Consider the following 19166-nt stretch of genomic DNA (forward strand, 5'->3'; position numbering starts at 1 on the left):
TGGTGTGAGACCCTTAAGGGGGCGCTAACCACTGACCGGGGTGGCTTTGGGCAGAGAAGCAGTGACCACAAGCAGCTAACAAAGGGCCCCAGGGATGCAGAAGCTCCCCCTTCATGTTCTAAAATGGGGACGGCTGTCTCTCAGGAAGGACTTTGTGGTTCCCTTTAATTGTTATGTTGTCAGAAGTCGCTTCTGCTTCATTCATCTGTGTTCTCTGGGTATCTTGTAAATCTAGTTCTGAGCCCTGCTGAAATGCCGGTATATAAAGCCTTGGTTGCTTACTGGATGCATTTGCCTTAATAACTTCCTGTTACTTCATAATTCCTCCTTCCTCAGAGATTGTCCTTTTTCACTCATAGCAGTCTGTTGTTCAGCCTTCTCGTTTGACCAGGTGGTTTGTATTCTTTCTAAAGACACTTTGATGCCACCAGCGGGTAGGCCATTGGAAATGATTTCTTTAAGGAGTGGAGGAGATGTTAGAAAGGGAGTTTGGCCAGGGACTGCTGTGGGTCTTTATGTTTTTGTTTTTTTTTTTAAATTATTTTATTTTTGGCTGTGCTGGGTCTTCGTCGCTGCATGTTGGGCTTTCTCTAGTGCTTGGCCTTCTCACTGTGGTGGCTTCTCTCATTGTGAAGCACAGACTCTAGGCTCTCGGGCTTTAGCAGTTGCAGCTCCCGGGTTCTAGAGCTCGGGCTCAGAACTTGCGGTGCATAGGCTTAGTTGCCCCAAGTCATGTGGAATCTTCCCAGATCAGGGGTTGAACCCATGTTCCCTGCATTGCAGGGCAGATTCTTAAACCACTGAACCACCGGGGAAGTCCCTGCTGTGGGTCTTTAAAAGGTGGCATTCCCTGGCAGGACAAGATAAGCAAGGTCCAGGCATGGAACTTCAGCTCGCACTTGGCTTCTTCTGTGGCTGGTGGGTCAGTGTACCCTCTTGCCAAAGTAGAGTTGAGATTGATTGGTCAGCGTGATGTCAGCAAGGGAGATTAGTGGAATGATCTTAGACTGATGTTGGCTTGCACCCCTGTCGGGCATACCCCCTGCTCCCAGGATGAGAGGCGTGTGACAGAGTCTTACTCTCAGGCTTTCGTTTCCCTAGACTTCACACGCGCTGCTTATTTCCCCCCATCGGTCACTTGTTATTCAGTCACTGAGTTGTGTCCGACCCTGCGACCCCATGGACTGCAGCACGCCAGGCTCCTCTGTGCTCCACTGTCTCCTGGAGTTTGCTAAACTCACGTCCATTGAGTCGGTGATGCTATCCGACCATCTCATCCTCTGTCGTCCCCTTCTCCTCCTGCCTTCAATCTTTCCCAGCATCAGGGTCTTTTCCAGTGAGTCGGCTCTTCACATCAGGTGGCCAAAGTATTGGAGATTCAGCATCAGCATGAATATTCAGGGTTGATATCCTTTAGAATTGACTGGTTTGATCTCATTGCAGTCCAGGGGACTCATTGATCACTAACTTCCCTCAGTTGGTTAAGTTATAGTGTGTTTATTTTTAACCTTTAATCTTCCTTTAATTAGATCATGACAAACCTTGCTTTTCCTGCTTTACTTTGAGGTATATTGTATCCTTGTCCCTTAAAGACAGCGGTTTTAAAAAACCGTCAGTGGTAGATTTTTGCTAATGGTAAGCCTCAGAGGATCACCTACCTTCTCCACTCCCCCCTCCCATAATCCACTCCTCTGACACCGCCCCCCCACAAAGAGTCCTTTGGCTGGTTTCTGAAAAGCTGTGGCAAAGATGTTGGTGATTGTTGGTGCTTTCCTAAAATGCCTTTTGTCTCTTGTGAGTGTTGTGTTCAAAAAAGATCATGATGGCATGTGGTTTTTCTGGATTTAAGTCATAAAATTAAATGTAAAAAACTTAGACCCACATAAAAAAATTCTGTGTAGCTATTACTAAAAAAACCATGCTTTTAAGGTGTATTCAGTGAGATGGGCAAATGCTTGTGATCTGATTCCTCCTAGATGAGTCTACACACCAGTGGGACCTGTTGTTGAAAAGATTCCCTGGGCACTTCTGGTTTATCCATAGCCACCGCTGTGCTCGCTGAGAGGGCAGAGCACACAGCCCCACGCGCGGGGTGCGGCAGCCAGCCCGTGAGGTGTCTGCTCGGGTCACACGCATTGCCCCGCCAGCTCGGCCTGTCCGCCCTGCCTGCCCTCCCCGTGTGGCTGCCCCTCTCGTGACCCCGTGGCAGAGACGGAGCTGCCCTTGTTCTCCACTTGCCTGGCTGTAGGGGTGGCGCTTGAGGAGGGCGAGGCCCCTGGGGCTCTTTCTTAGGATCTTTCAGACGGGAGCCGGAGGACAGAAAAGCGCTTTATAGTAACTGAAACGTATGCTGTGCAGTCCTGAGCCTAGAGGTAGCTCCCTGGGACTCTAGTCACCATCTCACAGAGAGAAGCAGTGTGGTTTCAGACAGTAACCAAGAGAAGTCATTGGCCACTGTTTGCTTCTGCTACATTCATTCGCATTTTTCTCGACTCAACATGTGAAATAATAAATCCCTTTATTTTTGTTTAAACTGTTAATAATTTGAATTAAAACCCTTATACTTGGTGTGATCCTATTAAAACAAAAAAGTGTGTGTTTAGAAAATAGGTCGAAGGGATACATGCTACTTTTTTCTAAAATTTTTCATAAGGAATGTTTCATGCTTTTTTTTTACAATAAAAAGAAAACCTAACCTATTGTACATTTAGAATTTTAAGTCTCTCTACTTTGCATTGTCCCTAACATTGAAATTGATGAGATTCTATTTGCTATACAAAGGGAGTGCTGTTGCCAGACTTTAAATTAATTTAAATTTTCTTTTTAAGAATTTTGAATATATGAACTATCTGAGCTGACTGTATCCAGTTGATTTTCTTTAAGTACTAATGGCATAGGCAGTATGAAAATTTGTGTTTGACCTCTAAGATCATTGGGTGTATTTTGCAGACATTGATAGACTTGGTAGTCTCATGGATCATGTGGATGCCAAATGTTTATAAGGGAGCAGGGAAAGCTATTAAGAATATATTAGGCATTCTTTTAAAAGCATTTTATAAGTGGAGTTCATTTCAGCATAATTTCAGAAGAACTAAGGCTTCTGTGGAAAAAAGTGGCTACTAAACTTTGTTTTCAGTGGAACTTTTTTTTTTTTCCTTTTTGTATATGAGCAGGCTATTTGAGGATACTGCTGACCTGTAGAATGTTCTGAACAGGGCTTATTAGAGGACAGCTAGTTTAGAGATGTAAAATTAACAAATTGTCAACCTTTTTAGTCTTTCAGAAATATTTTGGAAGAAAATTGAATACATGCGTTATTTTTATTGTACCATTAAACATTCTGAAGTCTTTTTATGTGGGAACATAAAAATGTAGGTGTAACTTGGTTTTCTCACTAAGTGGTTAGAGTTAGTGTTTTGAATGTTTAAGTGTTTAGTTCTTATTCCAGTGCGGAATTGAGCACTTAGTGTTTTATTGCAAGTCTTACAGATGGTGGGACTCTAGTGTGCGTTTAGTCTCGCTTTGCATTGCTTGTAGACTTTCAGGAGGTTAGAGCCCGAAGGGAGCTTGGGGATCATCTGGGCGGCGCCCCTTGCTTCAGAGGTGGGAAGGCTAGCCCGGAGAGGCTGCGGCTTCCGCGAGGTCTCCGGCTCTTGCTCCCCTTTCCTTCTGTCATGCTGTGCTCCCTTTCAGGTCCAAAGCTCAAGGTGCTGTTCAGCTCAAACCCGCACACCAAACACAGTGGAATACCGTGTTTTCTGGATTAACTGGACTTTACAGGATGGAACAGTGATGAAGGAATTTTAGGGAAAAAGGGCAAAAAAAAAAAAAAAAAAAGAAAGAAACAAACCCTACCCTGAAATCGCCCCCAAACCCACTGTACACAACTTTTTTTACCCCATGAAACTTTCCTTCAGTCTTTCAGGCGCCCAGAATAAAGAGCAGCCAGTGCTCAGGCCTTTTTAGAGATCTCGTTCTTCTTTCCAGTACTCGTCTTTAGGCCGAGGTGGCGGTAAGATTGTAATTTCTGTCTTGGGGTGGTGATACTGAAATTCTGGCTGCCGTTGTGACCTGTAGGAGGAAATATATTTTACAACAGCGTGTGGATGCTGTGTAACTGAAATAAAAATTTATGGAACAGCTCTTGGCCTTATACAATATACTCCAGTAACTCTTGTTTTTGTTCTCTTCTGTTAAAAAAGACTGTTCATCATGACTCATTAAATTGATTTTATCATCCACAAGTGGGTTGTGACTCTTCACTTTGAAAAGCATGGCTCCACCGAAATTAAGGGAAGATGCTGTTATACCTTGTCCCTTGAGATTGAGTCAGGAGAACAGCACAGTGTTTGCCCACTAAATGATCTAAAGGCATTTTGAAGAAGCCAGGCATGATTAGGATCTGGCTGTTTTCTTCCTTGAAAACAGTGTTGTTTCCCACGGGCAAGAATAAGAATGCATCTTAATCTTTGTCTCCCAAGGTCGTTCTCTTGGTTGGTTATCCTTAAACATAAGACTTGTAAAGATGAGTTTAAAATTTAGTATAAATTTTGGAGTAATATTGGGATTGGAATATATGAATACTTTAGATAATTTGTTCATTTTTCTCTGAAACACTAATATTTATTTATTTTCCAATGGAGTAGTCTTCAAGGAAAGGTAAAAAAGAAACTCATTCTCTCCTGGTGTGTGTGTGTGTGTGCGTGCGTGCGTGCGTTAGGGTACAGCAGTTTTCACTGCAGTGAAGCATATTTTTAAGAAAATGATGACCTGGGGTGTTATCTCTACCCAGTTAAGTCTTCCTTCTGTTCCTGGTCTTCTCTGAGGCATTGCTCACCTCAGGGTCAGGCTTTGCTTGACCTTGTACCCTTTCACCAGTGCCTGTGTGCCTGCCCAGGCCTGTCCGACTCTTTGTGACCCTTTGAAGTGTAGCCTGCCGGACTCCTCTGCCTCTTTGAGATTTTCCAGGCGAGAAAACTGGAGTGGGTTGCCATTTCTTTCTCCAGGGGATCTTCCCAACCCAGGGATCGAACCCAGGTCTCCTGTGTCTCCTGCATTGCAGACGGGATTGTTGGCCTCTTGAGGCATCGGTTAGACCAAGTCCTTCTGTTAAAAGTCTTCCTGGTCTCCGTGGTTTTCCGCCACAGTCTAGTGTCTCAGCATTGGTGATTATCCATTTGTGTGAATGTGTTTTTATCGTCTGTCGGCCTCAGTAGACATCAGACTCCAGAAGGGCAGAGGCATGGTTGGTTGGCTCACTCTCGGGCCCCAGTTCCTGGCGTAGTGCCATAATGATCAGTGGCCCCTCTTTTCGGGGGGAGGAGGCTGTGGCTATAGTGGGGAGAGTACCAACATGGGTGTTGGTACTAGAGTGAGTGCGTGTTAGTCTAGACAGACAGGCTTTGAATCGTACCTTCTGAGTACCAGCCTGTTAAATGCTGGGGAATTATTTAACTTCTTTCTGACTCAGTTTCCTTATTTGAAAAGCAGATAATAATAGCACCTACTTCCTAGGTTGTTACTAAATTAGATGAGCCAATCACCTTTTACAAAAAGTACCCAGTAATTTTTAGCTATCATTATTACATTTCTTTTCTTCTTTTAATTTTTTTCTTTTAAAGTGACAAGGGGGGGAAGTCCATTGTAATTAATTTTCATAAAAGGCCATCAAGTATGCTTTGAGTCTACATACATTTTAAAACAGTTGGAATAATCTTTACCCAAGAAACATTTGTTTTTCTGTGTCTGTGGAAGTCATAAACGAGGATTTGGGGACCCGGCTTTTCCAAATTCCCTCCTTTGCTTCAGCTATAATTATTTTGCATATCATTCCCAAAGGTATTTAGAATTCTGACCCAAGGATCATAAATCACTCTACTAAAATCAGAAGTGTAATACTGTAGGTTGAATGACTCCTTTAGGTCGTTAGGTATAGCTCAGTCTTTTTTCTCTAGAACTTCTTTTTAGTTTTTTGGTTTAACTTGACATGTCTTTACGACTTAGGTTAGTACTGTTTTCATTTTTTAAAATGTTGTGCATTATGTTTAAAAGTATTGCTTTCCAGATTGGTCTAGCTGTTATTGCCTTAGAAAAGTGAGTGAGATTACTTTTCTTAATCAGTTAGAAATCTCTGATTATAAAAGCAACACATGTCAATTGTAGAAAAGTCTGAGAAGTATAAAGAAGAAAATAGTCATAATCCTACTGTCTAAAAATAGTCACTGTTAACATTTTGGCCTGTTTCTTTTCTGGGCTTTATGTCTTTATCTGTGTGTGTGTGTGTGTGTGTGAGAGAGAGAGAGATTTACACATACAAGTTTATACGTGTGAGTTCTTCCTCCATACAGTTTATCTTGGCGTGCTTAGTTGCTTAGGTGTGTATGACTCTCTGCGACCCTGTGGACTGTATGTAGCCCACCAGGCTCCTCTGTCCATGGGATTCTCCAGGCAAGAATACTGGAGTGGGTCGCCCTTCCCTTTTCCAGGGGATCTTCCCAGCCCAGGGGTCAAACCCAGGTCTCCTGGATGGCAGGTAGATTCTTTACCATCTGAGCCACCATTAGTAGCTAGCATATCATGAACACTTTCCCATGTTGTAAACTATTTAATAACAAACACTATTCCTTATTTATCAGTATGCTGTAATTTAATTGCTTTTGAATTACTTTCTCAACAGTTCTGTCAGTCCTGACTCAACCCACTGGTATGATCTCAGAGTGGTTTAAACAGGCCATCGGGAGCCTGTCCCTGAAAGTACATGGGAGAGTCCTCCTCAGGCCCAGAGGTGGCCCTTCTTGGCAGGAGACAAGCACCATGGCCTGGAGCTGATGCCCTGCTCTCGAGGAAGCAGCTCAGTGAAAGAAGCCCCTCTCTGTGGGTGATGGAAAACTTAAGAGAAGGACGCAGCGATCCTTACTACAGGGAGCTTGGCGTGGTCTTGGTCTGCCAGGGGCAACCGCTGTTGCTGCCGCCTGACTCCCCTCAAGGGTTCTGGCACGGCTCTGTTCCTGGAAGTGCTTGTGACCTCAGTTAATCTAACCAGTCTCTTGTCCGGCTTTTTGAGGTGTTTCCATTTATTTTGCTGTTATAAGCAGCAATATTATAAATGCTCTTTTGGGCTCAGTCTTTGTCTATACCCGAGATACTTTATTAGAATAAAATCCTGGAAATGGAATCGCATTACTAAAGAGTATGCATATATTTATGTTAGGTATAATCTGTTCCTAAGTACAGAATTTTGCATATTGAATTTTAGATAAACTAGAGGCAACTATATAGGCTGTTGGCAGAATTTGATAATACAAGGATAAAAGAGAAAGAGAGGCTAGTGACCAATTAGGTTCCTTCAGATTTTTTTTTTTAATTTATATTTTTGTGCAGTGTTTGTTTTTATATTGTGTAAGGCAGACGTTTGATACATACGACACGTGTAGCAGGATTTGGCATCTAGAAGTGAATGTGCTTGTGGAGATGAGCTCTGTGAAGAGAGTGGCACCTACAGACCCCTTCTGCCCGGCCGCTGCCCCTCCTCTCCTCATCGCCCTGACACCTAGCAACGTTTTACATCTTTCAAGAGACGTGATGTTCGTGAGAGTCATCTGTGTTTTCTGGGTGCTGTGCTGTGCTCAGTCACTCAGTCGTGTCTGACTCTTTGTGACATTGTGTCTGACTGTAGCCTGCCAGCTCCTCTGTCCATGGGATCCTCTAGGCAAGAATACCTGAGTGGGTTGCCATGTCCTTCTCCAGGGGATCTTTCCAACCCAGGGATTGAACCCAGGTCTCCCGCATTGCAGACAGATTCTTTACGGTCTGAGCCATCAGGGAAGCCGAAGAATACTGGATTGGGTAGCCTATCCCTTCTCCAGGGGGTCTTCCTGACACAGGAGTGGAACCAGGGTCTCCTGCATTGCAGGTGGATTCTGAGCTACTGTATTTTTGTTGCTTTAAAGTATTTCATTGTGTAAATGTGTCACAGTGTATTTTATTCACTCAGGGTTTTGGGGAGGGTTGTTTTTGTTTTTGCATTTTTTTTCCTGCCATTGTAATCATTTCTAAGTGTTCAGCTCGGTAGTGTTTAAGTATATTCATTCAGGCTGTTGTGTGGCAAGTCTCTAGAACTGTTCGTCTTTGAAAGGAGACTCTGTGCCCAGGAATTAACAACTCCCATCTCCTCTGCCCCAAGCCCTGATGCAGGAAGCTTTCTGAGGTGGACAACTCCCCAGACTCAGATTTGGCTACAATGAGGGAGGCCCTGAATTTCAATTCAAGTCACTTTGTGAGAAGACCTGTCAATATATCCCTGCACAGAGTTGCCACTCAGAGGTAGCTAAATTTGAGACTCCTTTTAACCTGAGGTGCAGGCTTCCCTGGTGGGTCAGTGGTAAAGAACCTGTCGGCTAATGGAGGAGACTGGAGTTCAGTCGGGAAGATCCCCTGGAGAAGGAAATGGCAACTCATTCCAGTATTCTTGCCTGGAGAATCCCATGGTCAGAGGAGCCTGGTGGGTTACAGTTCTTGGGGTCGCAAGTCAGAGATGACTTAGTGACTAAACCACTACTACCAGGCCGAATAGACCCCGGGAGACACTTGCATCTTAGGATTTAGTCTCCACTCACAATGAACATTTTCCCATTCCCAAACATGACGTTTTTCTCAGCTTCTCGCCTGTGAGTGGCCTGGTCTCTGGGAGCTTCTCGCCTGTGAGTGGACTGGTCTCTGGGAGCTTCTCGCCTGTGAGTGGACTGGTCTCTGGGAGCTTCTCGCCTGTGAGTGGACTGGTTTCTGGGCATCAGCTGCCCTTTTTGTTTCTTTTCTCCTGCAGTGTTCTCTCACTCCCCTGCTGCTAAGTCGCTTCAGTCGTGTCTGACTCTGTGCGACCCCATGGACGGCAGCCCACCAGGCTCTGCTGTCCCTGGGATTCTCCAGGCAAGAATACTGGAATGGGGTGCCGTTGCCTTCTCTAGTGCATGAAAGTGAAAAGGGAAAGTGAAGTCGCTCAGTCGTGTCCGACTCTTCGCGACCCCATGGACTGCAGCCTACCAGGCTCCTCCGTCCATGGGATTTTCCAGGCAAGAGTCCTGGAGTAGGGTGCCATCGCCTTCTCCTCTCACTCCCCTAGGCCGGTAATACTTGTATTGTGTAGGAGTGTAACATAAAACATGCCCTGTCTTCAGGGAATTTATAATCTAGTTGAGAGAGATAAGGTAAGTGGAAACTTTATAATTCATGATTTGCCGTGGAAATGGTAATAAACTTGGATCTGCTATCTGCCTGTGTGCCATCATTCAAGTAGTATCACATGTTTTCTGTAATGAGTCTGCAAACTAGAAGTATATTTTTCAGATGGAGAAAGTGAGTCTTTAAGAGACGTGTCAATGTGAGTTCAGAATCCCTGGACTCAGGGCTCATTCAGCTTCATTATACTTCAGAGCCTGTGGTCCTCTGTTTTATGTACGGTCTCTTTAGTCATAAATGTGAAAGGATGTGATGAATGATTTAAATAATGGTTTGCTGTAGCAATAAGAGATCTCACAAAAATGAATAATTCCCAAGTAAACTATACAGGGGTGATTGGAGGTCCCTCTTGGCAGAGGTGGGCATGATATATTGTCCGAACATACTGTGAGCATTTGCCATCTTAGTAACAAGATTTAACCATCATTTAAAACTGGCTCTCTCATTCCATTTTGTGGTTCTGCCATAAACCATTTAAGTTATTACCAGTTTCTTTCTGTTCCAGAGAGCACTGTAGTGAACCTCCTGATAACACAGCTCTGTTGGCTCTTCTGGGGGCTTTTGTGAAATCATTTTCTGAATGCAGAATTAGAAAGGAGTTTGAACATATTTAAGAGTTGAAAGGCAATGCAAAAGAATGCTCAAACTACTGCACAATTGCACTCATACCACACGCTAGTAAAGTAATGCTCAAAATTCTCCAAGCCAGACTTCAGCAATACGTGAACCGTGAACTCCTGATGTTCAAGCTGGTTTTAGAAAAGGCAGAGGAACCAGAGATCAAATTGCCAATATCCGCTGGATCATGGAAAAAGCAAGAGAGTTCCAGAAAAACGTGTATTTCTGCTTTCTTGACTATGCCAAAGCCTTTGACTGTGTGGATCCCAATAAACTGTGGAAAATTCTGAAAGAGATGGGAATACCAGACCACCTAACCTGCCTCTTGAGAAATCTGTATGCAGGTCAGGAAGCAACAGTTAGAACTGGACATGGAACAGCAGATTGGTTCCAAATAGGAAAAGGAGTACATCAAGGCTGTCTATGGTCACCCTGCTTATTTAACTTATATGCAGAGTACATCATGAGAAATGCTGGACTGGAAGAAACACAAGCTGGAATCAAGATTGTCGGGAGAAATATCAATAACCTCAGGTATGCAGATGACACCACCCTTATGGCAGAAAATGAAGAGGAACTAAAAGCCTCTTGATGAAAGTGAAAGAGGAGAGTGGAAAAGTTGGCTTAAAGCTCAACATTCAGAAAACAAAGATCATGGCATCCAGTCCCATCACTTCATGGAAAATAGTTGGGGAAACAGTAGAAACAGTGTCAGACTTTTTTGGGGCTCCAAAATCACTGCAGATGGTGACTGCAGCTATGAAATTAAAAGACGCTTACTCCTTGAAAGAAAAGTTATGACCAACCTAGATAGTATATTCAAAAGCAGAGACATTACTTTGCCGACTAAGGTCCATCTAGTCAAGGCTATGGTTTTCCAGTAGTCATGTATGGATGTGAGAGTTGGACTGTGAAGAAGGTTGAGCACCGAAGAATTGATGCTTTTGAACTGTGGTGTTGGAGAAGACTCTTGAGAGTCCCTGGACTGCAAGGAGATCTAACCAGTCCATTCTGAGGGAGATCAACCCTGGGATTTCTTTGGAAGGAATGATGCTAAAGCTGAAACTCCAGTACTTTGGCCACCTCATGCGAAGAGTTGACTCATTGGAAAAGACTGTGATGCTGGGAGGGATTGGGGGCAGGAGGAGAAGGGGACGACAGAGGATGAGATGACTGGATGGCATCACTGACTCAATGGACGTGAGTCTGATTGAACTCCTGGAGATGGTGATGAACAGGGAGGCCTGGCGTGCTGCGATTCATGGGGTCGCAAAGAGTCGGACACGACTGAGCGACTGAACTGAACTGAACTGAATATCTATCGTTAAATATTTTCTTCTGAAATATTATAAAAATGTACAGGCCACAAATAGTGCTTAACTTATGAGCTTTCTAGTTTTGAGGATTTTTTAAAGCCTTTGCTAATTTATATAGCTCAGAAAGAGCTATCTTGTTTAGAGTGTCTGGTAACTAAAAATAAGTGGAGCTACTTTCATGTTTTATTGGTAATTAAGTTTATTTTGTGAATTATCTTTTTTTTGTATTTTTTCATTATTTTCCTGTTGGTATCAGGATTTTTCTTTCCAGTTTTAATGAATCTTTTATAAATTAAGGACGGTGTTTTTTTTTTTTTCTCCAGTTTAACTTTTTAAATGACTGTTATTATTTTTTATATTTTTAAATGTTCACATAGTTAAATATTTTCTTTTTAGCTTCCTTCCATTTCTTTAAAGCTAGGAAGACCAACACATGTCATTAAGGGAAAGTAATTTCAGACCCATTTTTTCTGGAAGAATGCAGTAAGTACCATTTTGTATGATATTTTGTGGGGAGAAAACACCATAAGCTATAAAAGAGCTTATAATACTGGTTTCTGTATTTTTACATCACTGTAAATCTTGTTCTAACAGCCATGTGCCTAGTATTACTGAATAAGTATCTGTTGATGGAATAAGAGTTAATTCAATGAATTCTCACTGGCAAGACTTTAATAGTTTTACTGATTCTTGGCACCTCTTCCTTTGTACTCTCTTTGTGTTCTGGTTTCCTGAGAACGTGTGGATAAAAGACACAGGCGTGTCCTTTCTTTCAGACTCCTTATGCAGGATGTCGACTCCTCTCTGCATCTCTAGGTTCTGCATCTTACATACCTGGGAAGAGCGCTCCTCTTGGAATTGCTCTCTGAGCGAGAGCTGACCTAGAACCTATCATAAGATCCCCATTCCTTTGTTTTAGGAAAAGTAAGGTTGTGTTCTGTTCACATCCTGCTTGTCCCCGGTTCATATTGAGGTGTCCCTTTGGAAAAAAAAGTAAAACACCCTTTGTGGTTCAGTCGCTCAGTCGTATCTGACTCTTTGCAACACCCATAGACTGCACCACATCAGACTCTCCTGTGCTTCACCATCTCCCCGAGTTTGCTCAAACTCACGTGCACTGAATCGGTGGTGCCATCCAGCCATCTCATCCTCTGTTGCCACCTTCACCCCCTGCCGTCGCATCTTTCCCAGCATCAGGGTCTTTTCCAGTGAGTTGGCCCTTCTCATCAGGTGGTCAAACTAGTGGAGCTCCAGCTTCAGCATCAGTCCTTCCAGTGAATGTTCGGGACTGATTTCCTTTAGGATGGACTGGTTTGATCTCCTGTTAGTCCAGGGCACTGTCAAGAGTGTTCTCTAGCACCACAGTTTGAAAGCATCACTTCTTAGGTGCTCTGCCTTCTTTATGGTCCATCTCTCACAATTGTACGTGACTACTGGAAGAAGCATAGCTTTGACTCAACCTTTGTCGGCAAAGTGATGTTTCTGCTTTTTAGTATCATGTCTAGGATTGTCATAGATTTTCTTCCAAGGAGCAAGCGTCTTTTAATTTCATGGCCGCAGTCACCATCTGCAGTGATTTTGGAGCCCAAGAAAATAAAGTCTGACACTTTCTGTTGTTTCCCCATTTTTTGCCGTGAAGTGATGGGACTGGAGGCCATGATCTTCCTTTTTTGCATGTTGAGTTTTAAGCCAGCTTTTTCACTCTCCTCTTTCACCGTCATCAAGAGGCTCTTTAGTTTCTCTCTGCCGCTAGTGTGGTATCACCTGCATATCTGAGGTTATTGATATTTCTCCCCTTGAAAGTGAAAGTCGCTCAGTTATGTTCGACTCTTTGCGACCCCATGGACTATACAGTCCATGGAATTCTCCAGGCCAGAATACTGGAGTGGGTAGCCTTTCTCTTCTCCAGAGGATCTTCCCCAACTCAGGGATCGAACCCAGGTCTCCCACATTGCAGGCGGATGGATTCTTTAACCAGCTGAGTCACCAGGGAAGCCCATTTTTCCCCTTATTGAGATACAATTCATCTGTCATACAATTCACCCATTTAAAGTAGAAATCAGTTGTTTTAGTGTGTGCAGAGATATGTGTAGCCATCACCAGGTCAATTTTAGAACACTGTGATCACCTCGGGAAGATCCCCTGTGCCTGTTAGCTGCTTCTGTCTGCAAGCCTCATGCCTCCCAGTCCTAAGTGACCATTAATCTACTTTTGTCTCTGTTCTGAGCATGTCATACAAATCGAATCATGTGATATGTGGTCTGTTAGGACTGACTTCTTTCATTTAACCTGATGTTAGCAAGTTTCATTCCTCTTGTACGATGTACCAGTCCTTCATTCCTTTCTTTGGCTGAATAGCGGTCCCTGAATGCGTGTGTCAGTACTGTGCTCTGCTTATCCACTCGTCACTTGATAGACATCGGCTTGTTTCCACCTTCTGACTGTTTTAAGTAGTGACGCTGTAAGTGTTCAAATACGTATAGAGGTGTTTGTCTGGACATATGTTTTCATTTTTCTTGCATATATACTTAGGAGTCTAACTGCTGGATCATAGATTTTTCAACTTGGCTGTACCGTTTGACATTCCCACCAGCTGTGTATGAGAGTTTTGATTTCTTCACATCCTTGCTCATGCTTATTATTATCTGCCTTTTTGAGGATAGCCATCCTTTTGGATGTAAAGTCCTGTCTCATGGTTGGGATCTGCATTTTCCTAGTGATGGTAAGCATCTTTTCAGATGCTTGTTGGCCCTTTGTATATCTTCTTTGGAGAACTGTGTATTCAGATCCTTTGTCCATTTTTAATTGGCTTGTCTTTTTATTATTGAATTATGTTCAGGTATTTAAATGAGAACATGAACACTGAAGAAAAAATAGAAGACATTAAAAAAAAAACCCTCAAATTGACCGTCTGAAGATGAAAAAATACAGTATCTGAAATGACAAATATATTGGGTGGGATCATCAACAGAGTAGACACAAGAAAAACGTGGCCGTAAAGAAACAGCCTGCCAGTGCAAAGGATGCCAGAGATGCGAGTTCAGTCCCTGGGTTGGAAGATCTCCTGGAGAAGGAAATGACGACGCACTCCAGTTTTCTTGCCTGGAAAATACCATGGACAGAGGAGCCTGACAGGCTACTGGACTGAGCAACTGATCAACTTACACACAGGCACTGTAGGGAAAAAAAAATGGACTTGTGAACATAGCAATAGAAAGCACGCACAGTTCAGTCCAGGGAGTGCAGTTCAGTCCAGGGAAAAACCGTGTCGAACAGCCCCGACAGGCGATCCTGTCCAGCACTCAGCCGATCTGTGAGTGGAGCTCTTGGAAGAGGAAAACCGGAAAAAAGATTTTAAGAAATATGGCTTAAAATGAACAGACACTGTAAGCCTATAGATTCAAACAGTTCATTGAACCCCAAGAAAGGTAAACACAAAGTTATCACTGGAAAATCACTTATTAAATCCCTTGTTCTTCCATGGTCTCTAGTCTTGTGTGTCAGCCTTATAAATGACTATTCTTGTAATATTTTTTTCTTCTGCTTTCACATTTCTGTTACTGTATTATGTGGAACATTCTCCATTTATCTCTTTCACCAAATCATTGTGTTCCAAATTTGCTTAATTTTACCCCGCAAAGGCTTTGGCTTTATTGTATTCAGTTGTAGCCTTGATTATGAACTGTTTAAGGATTTCTCTAATTATTCCTAAATTAACTGTGCTATTCAGTTTAATGTTAATTTATTTTAATTGACCGCTTTTACAAGGAGTATGGAGAATAGTGTCCTTCTAAACAGAAAACAACAGAGCGTCACAAAAGATTGAAAACCGCTGCCTTATTTGGTTAACTTCTTGACATGTATGTGATTTAAAAGTCAGCTTTGTGCAAAGCCGGCTTGTGTGGTCGGGAAGGCATTGTTCTTACCTAATGTGGAAGCACCCTTGTAGCTCAAATACTGATTTGAATTCATTAATGCATCTGATACCTTTATCCTTTGAGTGTCTGTCTAATATATGTCGGAATGAGACATTTTGAAAGAAGAACCCTGCTAAATGGTAAATATTGTCTAGGTCAGTGCATCTTAACCCTTTTGGGTGAGAGACTCCATCTGACAATCTGATAAAAGCATGGACTCTTGACTCCAAAAATGCGTGTAAATTAAAATCTACATTCAGTTTCAGGGGACTCGTAGTCCCCACAATTGAGACACAAAGTATAATAACATAGCTCTGATGCTTTAGTTTTACATTCCCTATATTTCATACATGTTGCATGTAATTACACACTGAGAGGTCGGTTTCCTTTCTGAAACTGTGAGTGGTGTTTATCTTTGGAGTACACTGGACTTCAGGCCTCCCATTTCCAGCAAATTTCACATTAGCCTACGTATTCAACCACAGTTACCAATTATGTTCTCCTTAGTGAAGGGAGCTATAAAATTAGAAATAGCTTTTTTCTAAAAGGTTTTAGATCCAATAAAAGTTTTCTCCCAGTTTACATCGTTCTTAATTAGAAGGTAGTTACGTTTTTCACAAGACAGACTTTTTGTTTATCTCTAAGTGCATCTTTGATGTTGCATAGTGTTTTATTTCTTAGCTGTTAACTTGCCATTTTTAAGAATTTCACGACTCCTACAGGCCTCGTGCCTCTCAAGTGAACAACTGTTTTTTTCTCTATTGACTCCTTGCAGGTGAACTGTTCTTGTTTGTTCGACTAGTGTAGACAGAATAGCTGTTTAGGTTGCCTTTAAGACTGAATAGTTGAGCTTTATGTGTGGAAAAGTCACAGTAGTGTTAGAAAAATGGGTGTATCTTGGTGCCTGTCTGCTCGTGTAAGGAGACTTGGGAAATATTTTGAAGAAAAAGGTAGGTTCACCCCTGCCTTGCCCCTGCTTAGTGCCCTCTGCAGCTGCGCCTTTCTGTTAGGTCTGATGCCTGCCGGCTCCTTGGTGTGCTCTGCTTGCTTTGCCCTCAGCCCAGTCTCGCGTGGCCTGTGGCTTTCTCGGAGGAGCTGTGGGCTCTTCTGTCTTGGCTGCTTTCCCCCTCCCTCTCCTGGTCAGTGCCTTCAGCCATCCTTCTTTGGAGATGTCTTCCTTGTTATCGCCCTAAGGGATCTCCAGGCTAGATCCTGTCTGCTGGTATGCTTTGTAGTTTTCCTTCACAACATAATGAGGAACTGTTCTTTGTGTGTAGTTAAGCTATAGGCAAAGGAGAAAAGGAAAGATAAACCTATCTGAATGCAGAGTTCCAAAGAATAGCAAGGAGAGATAAAAAAGCCTTCTTCAGTGATCAATGCAAAGAAATAGAGGAAAACGGTAGAAGGGGAAAGACTAGAGATCTCTTCAAGAAATTAGAGAATCCAAGGGAACATTTCATGCAAAGATGAGTACAGTAAGGGACAGAAATGGTATGGACCTAACAGAAGCAGAAGATGTTAAGAAGAGGTGGCAAGAATACACAGAGCTATACAAAAAAGATCTAATGATCCAGATAACCACAATGGTGTGATCACTCACCTAGAGCCAGACATCCTGGAATGTGAAGTAAAGTGGGCCTTAGGAAGCATCACTACAAACAAAGCTAGTGGAGGTGATGGAATCCCAGTTGAGCTATTTCAAATCCTAAAAGATGATGCTGTGAAAGTGTTGCACTCAATATGCCAGCACATTTGGAAAACTCAGCAGTGGCCACAGGACTGGAAAAGATCAGTTTTCATTCCAATCCCAAAGAAAGGTAATGCCAAAGAATATTCAAACTGCTGCACAATTATGCTCATCTCACACGCTAGCAAAGTAATGCTCAAAATTCCCCAAATAAGGCTTCAACAGTACATGAACTGAGAACTTCCACATGTTTAAGCTGGATTTAGAAAAGGCAGAGGAACCAGAGATCAAATTGTCAACATCCATTGGATCATCAAAAAAGCAGGAGAGTTCCAGAAAAACATCTATTTCTGCTTTATTGACTATGCCAAAGCCTTTGATTGTGTGGATCACAACAAACTGGAAAATTCTTAAAGAGGTGAGAATACCAGATTACCTTACCTGCCTCCTGAGAAATCTGTAGGCAGGTCAGGAAGCAACAGTTAGAACTGGACATGGAACAGCAGACTGGTTTCAGATTGGGAAAGGAGTACGTCAAGGCTGTGTATTGTCACCCCGCTTATTTAACTTATATGCAGAGTACATCATGAGAAATGCTGGGCTGTATGAAGCACAGGCTGCAATCAGGATTGCCAGGAAAAATATCAATAACCTCAGATATGCAGATAATACCACCCTTATGGCAGAAAGCAAAGAGGAACTAAAGAGCCCCTTGATGAAAGTGAAAGAGGAGAATGAAAAAAACTGCCTTAAAAGTCAACATACAAAAAACGAAGATCATGGCATCTGGTCCCATCACTTCGTGGCAAATAGATGGGGAAATGATGGAACCAGTGAGAGACTATTTTCTTGGGCTCCAGAATCACTGCGGATGGTAACTGCAGAGATGAAATTTAAAGATGCTTGCTCCTTGGAAGAAAAGTTATGACCAACCTATATAGCAGATTCAAAAGCAGAGACATTACTTTGCCAACAAAGGTCTGTCTAGTCGAAGCTATGGTTTCTCCAGTAGTCATGTATGGATGTGAGAGTTGGACTGTAAAGAAATCTGAGTGCTGAAGAATTGATGCTTTTCAACTGTGGTGCTGAAGAGTCTTGAGAGTTGCTTGGACTGCAAGGAGATCAATCCCGTCAATCCTAAAGGAAATCAGTCCTGAAAATCCATTGGAAGGACTGATGCTGAAGCCGAAGCTCCAATACTTTGGCCGCCTGATACGAAGAACTGACTCATTGGAAAAGACCCTGACACTGGGAAAGATTGAAGGCAGGAGAAGGGGACAACAGAGGATGAAATAGATGGTTGGATGGCATCACCGATTTGATGAACGTGAGTTTGAGCCAGCTCCGGGAGTTGGTGAAGCAGAGAAGCCTGGCGTGCTGCAGTCCATGGGGTTGCAAAGAGTCGGACACGACTGAGCAACTGGACTGACCTGCTAAATACCTAGTTCTCTGTGTAGATTGAAAAGTTTAGGAGGGCAGGCATGGTGAGTCTCTTGTTCAGTAATGTGTGTTTCCTCAACTGCTACCCCAGCCCTTGTCCAGTTGAGCCGATGTTGAGTGAACTGAGGGTCCGATGGTGCAGTTAACACACTACCGTGTGCCGCAGCTTATGCGCAGTTCTCAGCTGTGAGTGAAGAGATCATCGGAATAGAGGCCCTAAGAGACAAAAAGCCTAAAGGGAGTGAGATCACATACATTTAAAATTTTATTTCTTCTTCTATCTCAGCTCTTACAGAGAATCCCATTCTCAAAGTTAATTGTTGATTTCAAATAACTGGTCTCTAATTTAAAAGGCTTGTATTTCCTGTCCCTCCAGGGGGTGGTTTTACGCTCTTTTTTAGACATAAACACACAGGTTTACATGAAAGTGAAACCCCAGCCTGATCTGTTGCGTGCTCTCAGTTAGGGGAACCGGTTGTTTGGTGTTCAGAGAAGACGGGATGTGACTCCTGTACTTGGTAGGGGAGGTAGGCAGCTACCTGAAGGAGAGTGGAGTTGAGTTACACCTTATATTTGACATGCAGAAATAAGAAATTCTCATCTCCGCATGGGCCCCTCCACCTTCTGTTTATATTGTAGCCATGCAGTGTCTACCCAAGGCGGAGTTAATAATACTCAAGGAGGTAGGCAGCTACCTGAAGGAGAGTGGAGTTGAGTTACAGCTTATTTTTGACATGCAGAAATAGGACAAAATTCTCATGTTCCCCCCCCCCCCCCATCTATATCGTAGCCACACTCTGTCTCCTCAGGGCGGAGTTCAGACTCAACGTCTTACCCACGCCAGTAAGTGAGGAATGTAGACGTAGAATAGCTAAGAGGCTTCACCAAAGGAGGGAACCTCAGCACTGGCCAGACAGCTCGGTCCCTGAACTCTCCCCGCAAGCACTCTCTCCA

The 19166-nt window shown here is 43.1% G+C and overlaps 1 protein-coding gene across 8 annotated transcripts in view; it reads left to right on the top strand.

Annotated features, from left to right (window-relative positions):
* The window catches only part of MAP3K4 (mitogen-activated protein kinase kinase kinase 4), a 147538-nt gene that overhangs the window by 44294 nt on the left and 84078 nt on the right, over positions 1-19166 (top strand). The window contains exon 1 of one of the 8 annotated variants that reach the window (XM_060419878.1): positions 4173-8765. The exons of the other annotated variants lie outside the window; for them this stretch is intronic. The gene's annotated coding sequence lies outside the window, so the exon portion shown is untranslated. Of the gene's footprint in view, positions 1-4172; positions 8766-19166 lie in introns of those variants that run through there. 8 annotated transcript variants of the gene reach the window in all.

The sequence above is a fragment of the Ovis aries genome, chromosome 8 (assembly GCF_016772045.2).
Source record: "Ovis aries strain OAR_USU_Benz2616 breed Rambouillet chromosome 8, ARS-UI_Ramb_v3.0, whole genome shotgun sequence".
Taxonomy (NCBI): Eukaryota; Metazoa; Chordata; class Mammalia; order Artiodactyla; family Bovidae; genus Ovis; species Ovis aries.